Raw genomic sequence first — 16,756 nt, forward strand, 5'->3', positions numbered from 1 at the left:
GGGGGGGTGGGGGGGGGGGGGGGTGGGGGGGGGGGGGGGTGGGGGGGGGGGGGGGTGGGGGGGGGGGGGGGTGGGGGGGGGGGGGGGTGGGGGGGGGGGGGGGTGGGGGGGGGGGGGGGTGGGGGGGGGGGGGGGTGGGGGGGGGGGGGGGTGGGGGGGGGGGGGGGTGGGGGGGGGGGGGGGTGGGGGGGGGGGGGGGTGGGGGGGGGGGGGGGTGGGGGGGGGGGGGGGTGGGGGGGGGGGGGGGTGGGGGGGGGGGGGGGTGGGGGGGGGGGGGGGTGGGGGGGGGGGGGGGTGGGGGGGGGGGGGGGTGGGGGGGGGGGGGGGTGGGGGGGGGGGGGGGTGGGGGGGGGGGGGGGTGGGGGGGGGGGGGGGTGGGGGGGGGGGGGGGTGGGGGGGGGGGGGGGTGGGGGGGGGGGGGGGTGGGGGGGGGGGGGGGTGGGGGGGGGGGGGGGTGGGGGGGGGGGGGGGTGGGGGGGGGGGGGGGTGGGGGGGGGGGGGGGTGGGGGGGGGGGGGGGTGGGGGGGGGGGGGGGTGGGGGGGGGGGGGGGTGGGGGGGGGGGGGGGTGGGGGGGGGGGGGGGTGGGGGGGGGGGGGGGTGGGGGGGGGGGGGGGTGGGGGGGGGGGGGGGTGGGGGGGGGGGGGGGTGGGGGGGGGGGGGGGTGGGGGGGGGGGGGGGTGGGGGGGGGGGGGGGTGGGGGGGGGGGGGGGTGGGGGGGGGGGGGGGTGGGGGGGGGGGGGGGTGGGGGGGGGGGGGGGTGGGGGGGGGGGGGGGTGGGGGGGGGGGGGGGTGGGGGGGGGGGGGGGTGGGGGGGGGGGGGGGTGGGGGGGGGGGGGGGTGGGGGGGGGGGGGGGTGGGGGGGGGGGGGGGTGGGGGGGGGGGGGGGTGGGGGGGGGGGGGGGTGGGGGGGGGGGGGGGTGGGGGGGGGGGGGGGTGGGGGGGGGGGGGGGTGGGGGGGGGGGGGGGTGGGGGGGGGGGGGGGTGGGGGGGGGGGGGGGTGGGGGGGGGGGGGGGTGGGGGGGGGGGGGGGTGGGGGGGGGGGGGGGTGGGGGGGGGGGGGGGTGGGGGGGGGGGGGGGTGGGGGGGGGGGGGGGTGGGGGGGGGGGGGGGTGGGGGGGGGGGGGGGTGGGGGGGGGGGGGGGTGGGGGGGGGGGGGGGTGGGGGGGGGGGGGGGTGGGGGGGGGGGGGGGTGGGGGGGGGGGGGGGTGGGGGGGGGGGGGGGTGGGGGGGGGGGGGGGTGGGGGGGGGGGGGGGTGGGGGGGGGGGGGGGTGGGGGGGGGGGGGGGTGGGGGGGGGGGGGGGTGGGGGGGGGGGGGGGTGGGGGGGGGGGGGGGTGGGGGGGGGGGGGGGTGGGGGGGGGGGGGGGTGGGGGGGGGGGGGGGTGGGGGGGGGGGGGGGTGGGGGGGGGGGGGGGTGGGGGGGGGGGGGGGTGGGGGGGGGGGGGGGTGGGGGGGGGGGGGGGTGGGGGGGGGGGGGGGTGGGGGGGGGGGGGGGTGGGGGGGGGGGGGGGTGGGGGGGGGGGGGGGTGGGGGGGGGGGGGGGTGGGGGGGGGGGGGGGTGGGGGGGGGGGGGGGTGGGGGGGGGGGGGGGTGGGGGGGGGGGGGGGTGGGGGGGGGGGGGGGTGGGGGGGGGGGGGGGTGGGGGGGGGGGGGGGTGGGGGGGGGGGGGGGTGGGGGGGGGGGGGGGTGGGGGGGGGGGGGGGTGGGGGGGGGGGGGGGTGGGGGGGGGGGGGGGTGGGGGGGGGGGGGGGTGGGGGGGGGGGGGGGTGGGGGGGGGGGGGGGTGGGGGGGGGGGGGGGTGGGGGGGGGGGGGGGTGGGGGGGGGGGGGGGTGGGGGGGGGGGGGGGTGGGGGGGGGGGGGGGTGGGGGGGGGGGGGGGTGGGGGGGGGGGGGGGTGGGGGGGGGGGGGGGTGGGGGGGGGGGGGGGTGGGGGGGGGGGGGGGTGGGGGGGGGGGGGGGTGGGGGGGGGGGGGGGTGGGGGGGGGGGGGGGTGGGGGGGGGGGGGGGTGGGGGGGGGGGGGGGTGGGGGGGGGGGGGGGTGGGGGGGGGGGGGGGTGGGGGGGGGGGGGGGTGGGGGGGGGGGGGGGTGGGGGGGGGGGGGGGTGGGGGGGGGGGGGGGTGGGGGGGGGGGGGGGTGGGGGGGGGGGGGGGTGGGGGGGGGGGGGGGTGGGGGGGGGGGGGGGTGGGGGGGGGGGGGGGTGGGGGGGGGGGGGGGTGGGGGGGGGGGGGGGTGGGGGGGGGGGGGGGTGGGGGGGGGGGGGGGTGGGGGGGGGGGGGGGTGGGGGGGGGGGGGGGTGGGGGGGGGGGGGGGTGGGGGGGGGGGGGGGTGGGGGGGGGGGGGGGTGGGGGGGGGGGGGGGTGGGGGGGGGGGGGGGTGGGGGGGGGGGGGGGTGGGGGGGGGGGGGGGTGGGGGGGGGGGGGGGTGGGGGGGGGGGGGGGTGGGGGGGGGGGGGGGTGGGGGGGGGGGGGGGTGGGGGGGGGGGGGGGTGGGGGGGGGGGGGGGTGGGGGGGGGGGGGGGTGGGGGGGGGGGGGGGTGGGGGGGGGGGGGGGTGGGGGGGGGGGGGGGTGGGGGGGGGGGGGGGTGGGGGGGGGGGGGGGTGGGGGGGGGGGGGGGTGGGGGGGGGGGGGGGTGGGGGGGGGGGGGGGTGGGGGGGGGGGGGGGTGGGGGGGGGGGGGGGTGGGGGGGGGGGGGGGTGGGGGGGGGGGGGGGTGGGGGGGGGGGGGGGTGGGGGGGGGGGGGGGTGGGGGGGGGGGGGGGTGGGGGGGGGGGGGGGTGGGGGGGGGGGGGGGTGGGGGGGGGGGGGGGTGGGGGGGGGGGGGGGTGGGGGGGGGGGGGGGTGGGGGGGGGGGGGGGTGGGGGGGGGGGGGGGTGGGGGGGGGGGGGGGTGGGGGGGGGGGGGGGTGGGGGGGGGGGGGGGTGGGGGGGGGGGGGGGTGGGGGGGGGGGGGGGTGGGGGGGGGGGGGGGTGGGGGGGGGGGGGGGTGGGGGGGGGGGGGGGTGGGGGGGGGGGGGGGTGGGGGGGGGGGGGGGTGGGGGGGGGGGGGGGTGGGGGGGGGGGGGGGTGGGGGGGGGGGGGGGTGGGGGGGGGGGGGGGTGGGGGGGGGGGGGGGTGGGGGGGGGGGGGGGTGGGGGGGGGGGGGGGTGGGGGGGGGGGGGGGTGGGGGGGGGGGGGGGTGGGGGGGGGGGGGGGTGGGGGGGGGGGGGGGTGGGGGGGGGGGGGGGTGGGGGGGGGGGGGGGTGGGGGGGGGGGGGGGTGGGGGGGGGGGGGGGTGGGGGGGGGGGGGGGTGGGGGGGGGGGGGGGTGGGGGGGGGGGGGGGTGGGGGGGGGGGGGGGTGGGGGGGGGGGGGGGTGGGGGGGGGGGGGGGTGGGGGGGGGGGGGGGTGGGGGGGGGGGGGGGTGGGGGGGGGGGGGGGTGGGGGGGGGGGGGGGTGGGGGGGGGGGGGGGTGGGGGGGGGGGGGGGTGGGGGGGGGGGGGGGTGGGGGGGGGGGGGGGTGGGGGGGGGGGGGGGTGGGGGGGGGGGGGGGTGGGGGGGGGGGGGGGTGGGGGGGGGGGGGGGTGGGGGGGGGGGGGGGTGGGGGGGGGGGGGGGTGGGGGGGGGGGGGGGTGGGGGGGGGGGGGGGTGGGGGGGGGGGGGGGTGGGGGGGGGGGGGGGTGGGGGGGGGGGGGGGTGGGGGGGGGGGGGGGTGGGGGGGGGGGGGGGTGGGGGGGGGGGGGGGTGGGGGGGGGGGGGGGTGGGGGGGGGGGGGGGTGGGGGGGGGGGGGGGTGGGGGGGGGGGGGGGTGGGGGGGGGGGGGGGTGGGGGGGGGGGGGGGTGGGGGGGGGGGGGGGTGGGGGGGGGGGGGGGTGGGGGGGGGGGGGGGTGGGGGGGGGGGGGGGTGGGGGGGGGGGGGGGTGGGGGGGGGGGGGGGTGGGGGGGGGGGGGGGTGGGGGGGGGGGGGGGTGGGGGGGGGGGGGGGTGGGGGGGGGGGGGGGTGGGGGGGGGGGGGGGTGGGGGGGGGGGGGGGTGGGGGGGGGGGGGGGTGGGGGGGGGGGGGGGTGGGGGGGGGGGGGGGTGGGGGGGGGGGGGGGTGGGGGGGGGGGGGGGTGGGGGGGGGGGGGGGTGGGGGGGGGGGGGGGTGGGGGGGGGGGGGGGTGGGGGGGGGGGGGGGTGGGGGGGGGGGGGGGTGGGGGGGGGGGGGGGTGGGGGGGGGGGGGGGTGGGGGGGGGGGGGGGTGGGGGGGGGGGGGGGTGGGGGGGGGGGGGGGTGGGGGGGGGGGGGGGTGGGGGGGGGGGGGGGTGGGGGGGGGGGGGGGTGGGGGGGGGGGGGGGTGGGGGGGGGGGGGGGTGGGGGGGGGGGGGGGTGGGGGGGGGGGGGGGTGGGGGGGGGGGGGGGTGGGGGGGGGGGGGGGTGGGGGGGGGGGGGGGTGGGGGGGGGGGGGGGTGGGGGGGGGGGGGGGTGGGGGGGGGGGGGGGTGGGGGGGGGGGGGGGTGGGGGGGGGGGGGGGTGGGGGGGGGGGGGGGTGGGGGGGGGGGGGGGTGGGGGGGGGGGGGGGTGGGGGGGGGGGGGGGTGGGGGGGGGGGGGGGTGGGGGGGGGGGGGGGTGGGGGGGGGGGGGGGTGGGGGGGGGGGGGGGTGGGGGGGGGGGGGGGTGGGGGGGGGGGGGGGTGGGGGGGGGGGGGGGTGGGGGGGGGGGGGGGTGGGGGGGGGGGGGGGTGGGGGGGGGGGGGGGTGGGGGGGGGGGGGGGTGGGGGGGGGGGGGGGTGGGGGGGGGGGGGGGTGGGGGGGGGGGGGGGTGGGGGGGGGGGGGGGTGGGGGGGGGGGGGGGTGGGGGGGGGGGGGGGTGGGGGGGGGGGGGGGTGGGGGGGGGGGGGGGTGGGGGGGGGGGGGGGTGGGGGGGGGGGGGGGTGGGGGGGGGGGGGGGTGGGGGGGGGGGGGGGTGGGGGGGGGGGGGGGTGGGGGGGGGGGGGGGTGGGGGGGGGGGGGGGTGGGGGGGGGGGGGGGTGGGGGGGGGGGGGGGTGGGGGGGGGGGGGGGTGGGGGGGGGGGGGGGTGGGGGGGGGGGGGGGTGGGGGGGGGGGGGGGTGGGGGGGGGGGGGGGTGGGGGGGGGGGGGGGTGGGGGGGGGGGGGGGTGGGGGGGGGGGGGGGTGGGGGGGGGGGGGGGTGGGGGGGGGGGGGGGTGGGGGGGGGGGGGGGTGGGGGGGGGGGGGGGTGGGGGGGGGGGGGGGTGGGGGGGGGGGGGGGTGGGGGGGGGGGGGGGTGGGGGGGGGGGGGGGTGGGGGGGGGGGGGGGTGGGGGGGGGGGGGGGTGGGGGGGGGGGGGGGTGGGGGGGGGGGGGGGTGGGGGGGGGGGGGGGTGGGGGGGGGGGGGGGTGGGGGGGGGGGGGGGTGGGGGGGGGGGGGGGTGGGGGGGGGGGGGGGTGGGGGGGGGGGGGGGTGGGGGGGGGGGGGGGTGGGGGGGGGGGGGGGTGGGGGGGGGGGGGGGTGGGGGGGGGGGGGGGTGGGGGGGGGGGGGGGTGGGGGGGGGGGGGGGTGGGGGGGGGGGGGGGTGGGGGGGGGGGGGGGTGGGGGGGGGGGGGGGTGGGGGGGGGGGGGGGTGGGGGGGGGGGGGGGTGGGGGGGGGGGGGGGTGGGGGGGGGGGGGGGTGGGGGGGGGGGGGGGTGGGGGGGGGGGGGGGTGGGGGGGGGGGGGGGTGGGGGGGGGGGGGGGTGGGGGGGGGGGGGGGTGGGGGGGGGGGGGGGTGGGGGGGGGGGGGGGTGGGGGGGGGGGGGGGTGGGGGGGGGGGGGGGTGGGGGGGGGGGGGGGTGGGGGGGGGGGGGGGTGGGGGGGGGGGGGGGTGGGGGGGGGGGGGGGTGGGGGGGGGGGGGGGTGGGGGGGGGGGGGGGTGGGGGGGGGGGGGGGTGGGGGGGGGGGGGGGTGGGGGGGGGGGGGGGTGGGGGGGGGGGGGGGTGGGGGGGGGGGGGGGTGGGGGGGGGGGGGGGTGGGGGGGGGGGGGGGTGGGGGGGGGGGGGGGTGGGGGGGGGGGGGGGTGGGGGGGGGGGGGGGTGGGGGGGGGGGGGGGTGGGGGGGGGGGGGGGTGGGGGGGGGGGGGGGTGGGGGGGGGGGGGGGTGGGGGGGGGGGGGGGTGGGGGGGGGGGGGGGTGGGGGGGGGGGGGGGTGGGGGGGGGGGGGGGTGGGGGGGGGGGGGGGTGGGGGGGGGGGGGGGTGGGGGGGGGGGGGGGTGGGGGGGGGGGGGGGTGGGGGGGGGGGGGGGTGGGGGGGGGGGGGGGTGGGGGGGGGGGGGGGTGGGGGGGGGGGGGGGTGGGGGGGGGGGGGGGTGGGGGGGGGGGGGGGTGGGGGGGGGGGGGGGTGGGGGGGGGGGGGGGTGGGGGGGGGGGGGGGTGGGGGGGGGGGGGGGTGGGGGGGGGGGGGGGTGGGGGGGGGGGGGGGTGGGGGGGGGGGGGGGTGGGGGGGGGGGGGGGTGGGGGGGGGGGGGGGTGGGGGGGGGGGGGGGTGGGGGGGGGGGGGGGTGGGGGGGGGGGGGGGTGGGGGGGGGGGGGGGTGGGGGGGGGGGGGGGTGGGGGGGGGGGGGGGTGGGGGGGGGGGGGGGTGGGGGGGGGGGGGGGTGGGGGGGGGGGGGGGTGGGGGGGGGGGGGGGTGGGGGGGGGGGGGGGTGGGGGGGGGGGGGGGTGGGGGGGGGGGGGGGTGGGGGGGGGGGGGGGTGGGGGGGGGGGGGGGTGGGGGGGGGGGGGGGTGGGGGGGGGGGGGGGTGGGGGGGGGGGGGGGTGGGGGGGGGGGGGGGTGGGGGGGGGGGGGGGTGGGGGGGGGGGGGGGTGGGGGGGGGGGGGGGTGGGGGGGGGGGGGGGTGGGGGGGGGGGGGGGTGGGGGGGGGGGGGGGTGGGGGGGGGGGGGGGTGGGGGGGGGGGGGGGTGGGGGGGGGGGGGGGTGGGGGGGGGGGGGGGTGGGGGGGGGGGGGGGTGGGGGGGGGGGGGGGTGGGGGGGGGGGGGGGTGGGGGGGGGGGGGGGTGGGGGGGGGGGGGGGTGGGGGGGGGGGGGGGTGGGGGGGGGGGGGGGTGGGGGGGGGGGGGGGTGGGGGGGGGGGGGGGTGGGGGGGGGGGGGGGTGGGGGGGGGGGGGGGTGGGGGGGGGGGGGGGTGGGGGGGGGGGGGGGTGGGGGGGGGGGGGGGTGGGGGGGGGGGGGGGTGGGGGGGGGGGGGGGTGGGGGGGGGGGGGGGTGGGGGGGGGGGGGGGTGGGGGGGGGGGGGGGTGGGGGGGGGGGGGGGTGGGGGGGGGGGGGGGTGGGGGGGGGGGGGGGTGGGGGGGGGGGGGGGTGGGGGGGGGGGGGGGTGGGGGGGGGGGGGGGTGGGGGGGGGGGGGGGTGGGGGGGGGGGGGGGTGGGGGGGGGGGGGGGTGGGGGGGGGGGGGGGTGGGGGGGGGGGGGGGTGGGGGGGGGGGGGGGTGGGGGGGGGGGGGGGTGGGGGGGGGGGGGGGTGGGGGGGGGGGGGGGTGGGGGGGGGGGGGGGTGGGGGGGGGGGGGGGTGGGGGGGGGGGGGGGTGGGGGGGGGGGGGGGTGGGGGGGGGGGGGGGTGGGGGGGGGGGGGGGTGGGGGGGGGGGGGGGTGGGGGGGGGGGGGGGTGGGGGGGGGGGGGGGTGGGGGGGGGGGGGGGTGGGGGGGGGGGGGGGTGGGGGGGGGGGGGGGTGGGGGGGGGGGGGGGTGGGGGGGGGGGGGGGTGGGGGGGGGGGGGGGTGGGGGGGGGGGGGGGTGGGGGGGGGGGGGGGTGGGGGGGGGGGGGGGTGGGGGGGGGGGGGGGTGGGGGGGGGGGGGGGTGGGGGGGGGGGGGGGTGGGGGGGGGGGGGGGTGGGGGGGGGGGGGGGTGGGGGGGGGGGGGGGTGGGGGGGGGGGGGGGTGGGGGGGGGGGGGGGTGGGGGGGGGGGGGGGTGGGGGGGGGGGGGGGTGGGGGGGGGGGGGGGTGGGGGGGGGGGGGGGTGGGGGGGGGGGGGGGTGGGGGGGGGGGGGGGTGGGGGGGGGGGGGGGTGGGGGGGGGGGGGGGTGGGGGGGGGGGGGGGTGGGGGGGGGGGGGGGTGGGGGGGGGGGGGGGTGGGGGGGGGGGGGGGTGGGGGGGGGGGGGGGTGGGGGGGGGGGGGGGTGGGGGGGGGGGGGGGTGGGGGGGGGGGGGGGTGGGGGGGGGGGGGGGTGGGGGGGGGGGGGGGTGGGGGGGGGGGGGGGTGGGGGGGGGGGGGGGTGGGGGGGGGGGGGGGTGGGGGGGGGGGGGGGTGGGGGGGGGGGGGGGTGGGGGGGGGGGGGGGTGGGGGGGGGGGGGGGTGGGGGGGGGGGGGGGTGGGGGGGGGGGGGGGTGGGGGGGGGGGGGGGTGGGGGGGGGGGGGGGTGGGGGGGGGGGGGGGTGGGGGGGGGGGGGGGTGGGGGGGGGGGGGGGTGGGGGGGGGGGGGGGTGGGGGGGGGGGGGGGTGGGGGGGGGGGGGGGTGGGGGGGGGGGGGGGTGGGGGGGGGGGGGGGTGGGGGGGGGGGGGGGTGGGGGGGGGGGGGGGTGGGGGGGGGGGGGGGTGGGGGGGGGGGGGGGTGGGGGGGGGGGGGGGTGGGGGGGGGGGGGGGTGGGGGGGGGGGGGGGTGGGGGGGGGGGGGGGTGGGGGGGGGGGGGGGTGGGGGGGGGGGGGGGTGGGGGGGGGGGGGGGTGGGGGGGGGGGGGGGTGGGGGGGGGGGGGGGTGGGGGGGGGGGGGGGTGGGGGGGGGGGGGGGTGGGGGGGGGGGGGGGTGGGGGGGGGGGGGGGTGGGGGGGGGGGGGGGTGGGGGGGGGGGGGGGTGGGGGGGGGGGGGGGTGGGGGGGGGGGGGGGTGGGGGGGGGGGGGGGTGGGGGGGGGGGGGGGTGGGGGGGGGGGGGGGTGGGGGGGGGGGGGGGTGGGGGGGGGGGGGGGTGGGGGGGGGGGGGGGTGGGGGGGGGGGGGGGTGGGGGGGGGGGGGGGTGGGGGGGGGGGGGGGTGGGGGGGGGGGGGGGTGGGGGGGGGGGGGGGTGGGGGGGGGGGGGGGTGGGGGGGGGGGGGGGTGGGGGGGGGGGGGGGTGGGGGGGGGGGGGGGTGGGGGGGGGGGGGGGTGGGGGGGGGGGGGGGTGGGGGGGGGGGGGGGTGGGGGGGGGGGGGGGTGGGGGGGGGGGGGGGTGGGGGGGGGGGGGGGTGGGGGGGGGGGGGGGTGGGGGGGGGGGGGGGTGGGGGGGGGGGGGGGTGGGGGGGGGGGGGGGTGGGGGGGGGGGGGGGTGGGGGGGGGGGGGGGTGGGGGGGGGGGGGGGTGGGGGGGGGGGGGGGTGGGGGGGGGGGGGGGTGGGGGGGGGGGGGGGTGGGGGGGGGGGGGGGTGGGGGGGGGGGGGGGTGGGGGGGGGGGGGGGTGGGGGGGGGGGGGGGTGGGGGGGGGGGGGGGTGGGGGGGGGGGGGGGTGGGGGGGGGGGGGGGTGGGGGGGGGGGGGGGTGGGGGGGGGGGGGGGTGGGGGGGGGGGGGGGTGGGGGGGGGGGGGGGTGGGGGGGGGGGGGGGTGGGGGGGGGGGGGGGTGGGGGGGGGGGGGGGTGGGGGGGGGGGGGGGTGGGGGGGGGGGGGGGTGGGGGGGGGGGGGGGTGGGGGGGGGGGGGGGTGGGGGGGGGGGGGGGTGGGGGGGGGGGGGGGTGGGGGGGGGGGGGGGTGGGGGGGGGGGGGGGTGGGGGGGGGGGGGGGTGGGGGGGGGGGGGGGTGGGGGGGGGGGGGGGTGGGGGGGGGGGGGGGTGGGGGGGGGGGGGGGTGGGGGGGGGGGGGGGTGGGGGGGGGGGGGGGTGGGGGGGGGGGGGGGTGGGGGGGGGGGGGGGTGGGGGGGGGGGGGGGTGGGGGGGGGGGGGGGTGGGGGGGGGGGGGGGTGGGGGGGGGGGGGGGTGGGGGGGGGGGGGGGTGGGGGGGGGGGGGGGTGGGGGGGGGGGGGGGTGGGGGGGGGGGGGGGTGGGGGGGGGGGGGGGTGGGGGGGGGGGGGGGTGGGGGGGGGGGGGGGTGGGGGGGGGGGGGGGTGGGGGGGGGGGGGGGTGGGGGGGGGGGGGGGTGGGGGGGGGGGGGGGTGGGGGGGGGGGGGGGTGGGGGGGGGGGGGGGTGGGGGGGGGGGGGGGTGGGGGGGGGGGGGGGTGGGGGGGGGGGGGGGTGGGGGGGGGGGGGGGTGGGGGGGGGGGGGGGTGGGGGGGGGGGGGGGTGGGGGGGGGGGGGGGTGGGGGGGGGGGGGGGTGGGGGGGGGGGGGGGTGGGGGGGGGGGGGGGTGGGGGGGGGGGGGGGTGGGGGGGGGGGGGGGTGGGGGGGGGGGGGGGTGGGGGGGGGGGGGGGTGGGGGGGGGGGGGGGTGGGGGGGGGGGGGGGTGGGGGGGGGGGGGGGTGGGGGGGGGGGGGGGTGGGGGGGGGGGGGGGTGGGGGGGGGGGGGGGTGGGGGGGGGGGGGGGTGGGGGGGGGGGGGGGTGGGGGGGGGGGGGGGTGGGGGGGGGGGGGGGTGGGGGGGGGGGGGGGTGGGGGGGGGGGGGGGTGGGGGGGGGGGGGGGTGGGGGGGGGGGGGGGTGGGGGGGGGGGGGGGTGGGGGGGGGGGGGGGTGGGGGGGGGGGGGGGTGGGGGGGGGGGGGGGTGGGGGGGGGGGGGGGTGGGGGGGGGGGGGGGTGGGGGGGGGGGGGGGTGGGGGGGGGGGGGGGTGGGGGGGGGGGGGGGTGGGGGGGGGGGGGGGTGGGGGGGGGGGGGGGTGGGGGGGGGGGGGGGTGGGGGGGGGGGGGGGTGGGGGGGGGGGGGGGTGGGGGGGGGGGGGGGTGGGGGGGGGGGGGGGTGGGGGGGGGGGGGGGTGGGGGGGGGGGGGGGTGGGGGGGGGGGGGGGTGGGGGGGGGGGGGGGTGGGGGGGGGGGGGGGTGGGGGGGGGGGGGGGTGGGGGGGGGGGGGGGTGGGGGGGGGGGGGGGTGGGGGGGGGGGGGGGTGGGGGGGGGGGGGGGTGGGGGGGGGGGGGGGTGGGGGGGGGGGGGGGTGGGGGGGGGGGGGGGTGGGGGGGGGGGGGGGTGGGGGGGGGGGGGGGTGGGGGGGGGGGGGGGTGGGGGGGGGGGGGGGTGGGGGGGGGGGGGGGTGGGGGGGGGGGGGGGTGGGGGGGGGGGGGGGTGGGGGGGGGGGGGGGTGGGGGGGGGGGGGGGTGGGGGGGGGGGGGGGTGGGGGGGGGGGGGGGTGGGGGGGGGGGGGGGTGGGGGGGGGGGGGGGTGGGGGGGGGGGGGGGTGGGGGGGGGGGGGGGTGGGGGGGGGGGGGGGTGGGGGGGGGGGGGGGTGGGGGGGGGGGGGGGTGGGGGGGGGGGGGGGTGGGGGGGGGGGGGGGTGGGGGGGGGGGGGGGTGGGGGGGGGGGGGGGTGGGGGGGGGGGGGGGTGGGGGGGGGGGGGGGTGGGGGGGGGGGGGGGTGGGGGGGGGGGGGGGTGGGGGGGGGGGGGGGTGGGGGGGGGGGGGGGTGGGGGGGGGGGGGGGTGGGGGGGGGGGGGGGTGGGGGGGGGGGGGGGTGGGGGGGGGGGGGGGTGGGGGGGGGGGGGGGTGGGGGGGGGGGGGGGTGGGGGGGGGGGGGGGTGGGGGGGGGGGGGGGTGGGGGGGGGGGGGGGTGGGGGGGGGGGGGGGTGGGGGGGGGGGGGGGTGGGGGGGGGGGGGGGTGGGGGGGGGGGGGGGTGGGGGGGGGGGGGGGTGGGGGGGGGGGGGGGTGGGGGGGGGGGGGGGTGGGGGGGGGGGGGGGTGGGGGGGGGGGGGGGTGGGGGGGGGGGGGGGTGGGGGGGGGGGGGGGTGGGGGGGGGGGGGGGTGGGGGGGGGGGGGGGTGGGGGGGGGGGGGGGTGGGGGGGGGGGGGGGTGGGGGGGGGGGGGGGTGGGGGGGGGGGGGGGTGGGGGGGGGGGGGGGTGGGGGGGGGGGGGGGTGGGGGGGGGGGGGGGTGGGGGGGGGGGGGGGTGGGGGGGGGGGGGGGTGGGGGGGGGGGGGGGTGGGGGGGGGGGGGGGTGGGGGGGGGGGGGGGTGGGGGGGGGGGGGGGTGGGGGGGGGGGGGGGTGGGGGGGGGGGGGGGTGGGGGGGGGGGGGGGTGGGGGGGGGGGGGGGTGGGGGGGGGGGGGGGTGGGGGGGGGGGGGGGTGGGGGGGGGGGGGGGTGGGGGGGGGGGGGGGTGGGGGGGGGGGGGGGTGGGGGGGGGGGGGGGTGGGGGGGGGGGGGGGTGGGGGGGGGGGGGGGTGGGGGGGGGGGGGGGTGGGGGGGGGGGGGGGTGGGGGGGGGGGGGGGTGGGGGGGGGGGGGGGTGGGGGGGGGGGGGGGTGGGGGGGGGGGGGGGTGGGGGGGGGGGGGGGTGGGGGGGGGGGGGGGTGGGGGGGGGGGGGGGTGGGGGGGGGGGGGGGTGGGGGGGGGGGGGGGTGGGGGGGGGGGGGGGTGGGGGGGGGGGGGGGTGGGGGGGGGGGGGGGTGGGGGGGGGGGGGGGTGGGGGGGGGGGGGGGTGGGGGGGGGGGGGGGTGGGGGGGGGGGGGGGTGGGGGGGGGGGGGGGTGGGGGGGGGGGGGGGTGGGGGGGGGGGGGGGTGGGGGGGGGGGGGGGTGGGGGGGGGGGGGGGTGGGGGGGGGGGGGGGTGGGGGGGGGGGGGGGTGGGGGGGGGGGGGGGTGGGGGGGGGGGGGGGTGGGGGGGGGGGGGGGTGGGGGGGGGGGGGGGTGGGGGGGGGGGGGGGTGGGGGGGGGGGGGGGTGGGGGGGGGGGGGGGTGGGGGGGGGGGGGGGTGGGGGGGGGGGGGGGTGGGGGGGGGGGGGGGTGGGGGGGGGGGGGGGTGGGGGGGGGGGGGGGTGGGGGGGGGGGGGGGTGGGGGGGGGGGGGGGTGGGGGGGGGGGGGGGTGGGGGGGGGGGGGGGTGGGGGGGGGGGGGGGTGGGGGGGGGGGGGGGTGGGGGGGGGGGGGGGTGGGGGGGGGGGGGGGTGGGGGGGGGGGGGGGTGGGGGGGGGGGGGGGTGGGGGGGGGGGGGGGTGGGGGGGGGGGGGGGTGGGGGGGGGGGGGGGTGGGGGGGGGGGGGGGTGGGGGGGGGGGGGGGTGGGGGGGGGGGGGGGTGGGGGGGGGGGGGGGTGGGGGGGGGGGGGGGTGGGGGGGGGGGGGGGTGGGGGGGGGGGGGGGTGGGGGGGGGGGGGGGTGGGGGGGGGGGGGGGTGGGGGGGGGGGGGGGTGGGGGGGGGGGGGGGTGGGGGGGGGGGGGGGTGGGGGGGGGGGGGGGTGGGGGGGGGGGGGGGTGGGGGGGGGGGGGGGTGGGGGGGGGGGGGGGTGGGGGGGGGGGGGGGTGGGGGGGGGGGGGGGTGGGGGGGGGGGGGGGTGGGGGGGGGGGGGGGTGGGGGGGGGGGGGGGTGGGGGGGGGGGGGGGTGGGGGGGGGGGGGGGTGGGGGGGGGGGGGGGTGGGGGGGGGGGGGGGTGGGGGGGGGGGGGGGTGGGGGGGGGGGGGGGTGGGGGGGGGGGGGGGTGGGGGGGGGGGGGGGTGGGGGGGGGGGGGGGTGGGGGGGGGGGGGGGTGGGGGGGGGGGGGGGTGGGGGGGGGGGGGGGTGGGGGGGGGGGGGGGTGGGGGGGGGGGGGGGTGGGGGGGGGGGGGGGTGGGGGGGGGGGGGGGTGGGGGGGGGGGGGGGTGGGGGGGGGGGGGGGTGGGGGGGGGGGGGGGTGGGGGGGGGGGGGGGTGGGGGGGGGGGGGGGTGGGGGGGGGGGGGGGTGGGGGGGGGGGGGGGTGGGGGGGGGGGGGGGTGGGGGGGGGGGGGGGTGGGGGGGGGGGGGGGTGGGGGGGGGGGGGGGTGGGGGGGGGGGGGGGTGGGGGGGGGGGGGGGTGGGGGGGGGGGGGGGTGGGGGGGGGGGGGGGTGGGGGGGGGGGGGGGTGGGGGGGGGGGGGGGTGGGGGGGGGGGGGGGTGGGGGGGGGGGGGGGTGGGGGGGGGGGGGGGTGGGGGGGGGGGGGGGTGGGGGGGGGGGGGGGTGGGGGGGGGGGGGGGTGGGGGGGGGGGGGGGTGGGGGGGGGGGGGGGTGGGGGGGGGGGGGGGTGGGGGGGGGGGGGGGTGGGGGGGGGGGGGGGTGGGGGGGGGGGGGGGTGGGGGGGGGGGGGGGTGGGGGGGGGGGGGGGTGGGGGGGGGGGGGGGTGGGGGGGGGGGGGGGTGGGGGGGGGGGGGGGTGGGGGGGGGGGGGGGTGGGGGGGGGGGGGGGTGGGGGGGGGGGGGGGTGGGGGGGGGGGGGGGTGGGGGGGGGGGGGGGTGGGGGGGGGGGGGGGTGGGGGGGGGGGGGGGTGGGGGGGGGGGGGGGTGGGGGGGGGGGGGGGTGGGGGGGGGGGGGGGTGGGGGGGGGGGGGGGTGGGGGGGGGGGGGGGTGGGGGGGGGGGGGGGTGGGGGGGGGGGGGGGTGGGGGGGGGGGGGGGTGGGGGGGGGGGGGGGTGGGGGGGGGGGGGGGTGGGGGGGGGGGGGGGTGGGGGGGGGGGGGGGTGGGGGGGGGGGGGGGTGGGGGGGGGGGGGGGTGGGGGGGGGGGGGGGTGGGGGGGGGGGGGGGTGGGGGGGGGGGGGGGTGGGGGGGGGGGGGGGTGGGGGGGGGGGGGGGTGGGGGGGGGGGGGGGTGGGGGGGGGGGGGGGTGGGGGGGGGGGGGGGTGGGGGGGGGGGGGGGTGGGGGGGGGGGGGGGTGGGGGGGGGGGGGGGTGGGGGGGGGGGGGGGTGGGGGGGGGGGGGGGTGGGGGGGGGGGGGGGTGGGGGGGGGGGGGGGTGGGGGGGGGGGGGGGTGGGGGGGGGGGGGGGTGGGGGGGGGGGGGGGTGGGGGGGGGGGGGGGTGGGGGGGGGGGGGGGTGGGGGGGGGGGGGGGTGGGGGGGGGGGGGGGTGGGGGGGGGGGGGGGTGGGGGGGGGGGGGGGTGGGGGGGGGGGGGGGTGGGGGGGGGGGGGGGTGGGGGGGGGGGGGGGTGGGGGGGGGGGGGGGTGGGGGGGGGGGGGGGTGGGGGGGGGGGGGGGTGGGGGGGGGGGGGGGTGGGGGGGGGGGGGGGTGGGGGGGGGGGGGGGTGGGGGGGGGGGGGGGTGGGGGGGGGGGGGGGTGGGGGGGGGGGGGGGTGGGGGGGGGGGGGGGTGGGGGGGGGGGGGGGTGGGGGGGGGGGGGGGTGGGGGGGGGGGGGGGTGGGGGGGGGGGGGGGTGGGGGGGGGGGGGGGTGGGGGGGGGGGGGGGTGGGGGGGGGGGGGGGTGGGGGGGGGGGGGGGTGGGGGGGGGGGGGGGTGGGGGGGGGGGGGGGTGGGGGGGGGGGGGGGTGGGGGGGGGGGGGGGTGGGGGGGGGGGGGGGTGGGGGGGGGGGGGGGTGGGGGGGGGGGGGGGTGGGGGGGGGGGGGGGTGGGGGGGGGGGGGGGTGGGGGGGGGGGGGGGTGGGGGGGGGGGGGGGTGGGGGGGGGGGGGGGTGGGGGGGGGGGGGGGTGGGGGGGGGGGGGGGTGGGGGGGGGGGGGGGTGGGGGGGGGGGGGGGTGGGGGGGGGGGGGGGTGGGGGGGGGGGGGGGTGGGGGGGGGGGGGGGTGGGGGGGGGGGGGGGTGGGGGGGGGGGGGGGTGGGGGGGGGGGGGGGTGGGGGGGGGGGGGGGTGGGGGGGGGGGGGGGTGGGGGGGGGGGGGGGTGGGGGGGGGGGGGGGTGGGGGGGGGGGGGGGTGGGGGGGGGGGGGGGTGGGGGGGGGGGGGGGTGGGGGGGGGGGGGGGTGGGGGGGGGGGGGGGTGGGGGGGGGGGGGGGTGGGGGGGGGGGGGGGTGGGGGGGGGGGGGGGTGGGGGGGGGGGGGGGTGGGGGGGGGGGGGGGTGGGGGGGGGGGGGGGTGGGGGGGGGGGGGGGTGGGGGGGGGGGGGGGTGGGGGGGGGGGGGGGTGGGGGGGGGGGGGGGTGGGGGGGGGGGGGGGTGGGGGGGGGGGGGGGTGGGGGGGGGGGGGGGTGGGGGGGGGGGGGGGTGGGGGGGGGGGGGGGTGGGGGGGGGGGGGGGTGGGGGGGGGGGGGGGTGGGGGGGGGGGGGGGTGGGGGGGGGGGGGGGTGGGGGGGGGGGGGGGTGGGGGGGGGGGGGGGTGGGGGGGGGGGGGGGTGGGGGGGGGGGGGGGTGGGGGGGGGGGGGGGTGGGGGGGGGGGGGGGTGGGGGGGGGGGGGGGTGGGGGGGGGGGGGGGTGGGGGGGGGGGGGGGTGGGGGGGGGGGGGGGTGGGGGGGGGGGGGGGTGGGGGGGGGGGGGGGTGGGGGGGGGGGGGGGTGGGGGGGGGGGGGGGTGGGGGGGGGGGGGGGTGGGGGGGGGGGGGGGTGGGGGGGGGGGGGGGTGGGGGGGGGGGGGGGTGGGGGGGGGGGGGGGTGGGGGGGGGGGGGGGTGGGGGGGGGGGGGGGTGGGGGGGGGGGGGGGTGGGGGGGGGGGGGGGTGGGGGGGGGGGGGGGTGGGGGGGGGGGGGGGTGGGGGGGGGGGGGGGTGGGGGGGGGGGGGGGTGGGGGGGGGGGGGGGTGGGGGGGGGGGGGGGTGGGGGGGGGGGGGGGTGGGGGGGGGGGGGGGTGGGGGGGGGGGGGGGTGGGGGGGGGGGGGGGTGGGGGGGGGGGGGGGTGGGGGGGGGGGGGGGTGGGGGGGGGGGGGGGTGGGGGGGGGGGGGGGTGGGGGGGGGGGGGGGTGGGGGGGGGGGGGGGTGGGGGGGGGGGGGGGTGGGGGGGGGGGGGGGTGGGGGGGGGGGGGGGTGGGGGGGGGGGGGGGTGGGGGGGGGGGGGGGTGGGGGGGGGGGGGGGTGGGGGGGGGGGGGGGTGGGGGGGGGGGGGGGTGGGGGGGGGGGGGGGTGGGGGGGGGGGG

The sequence above is a fragment of the Sphaerodactylus townsendi genome, linkage group LG06, assembly GCF_021028975.2.
Source record: "Sphaerodactylus townsendi isolate TG3544 linkage group LG06, MPM_Stown_v2.3, whole genome shotgun sequence".
NCBI classification, from domain to species: domain Eukaryota; kingdom Metazoa; phylum Chordata; class Lepidosauria; order Squamata; family Sphaerodactylidae; genus Sphaerodactylus; species Sphaerodactylus townsendi.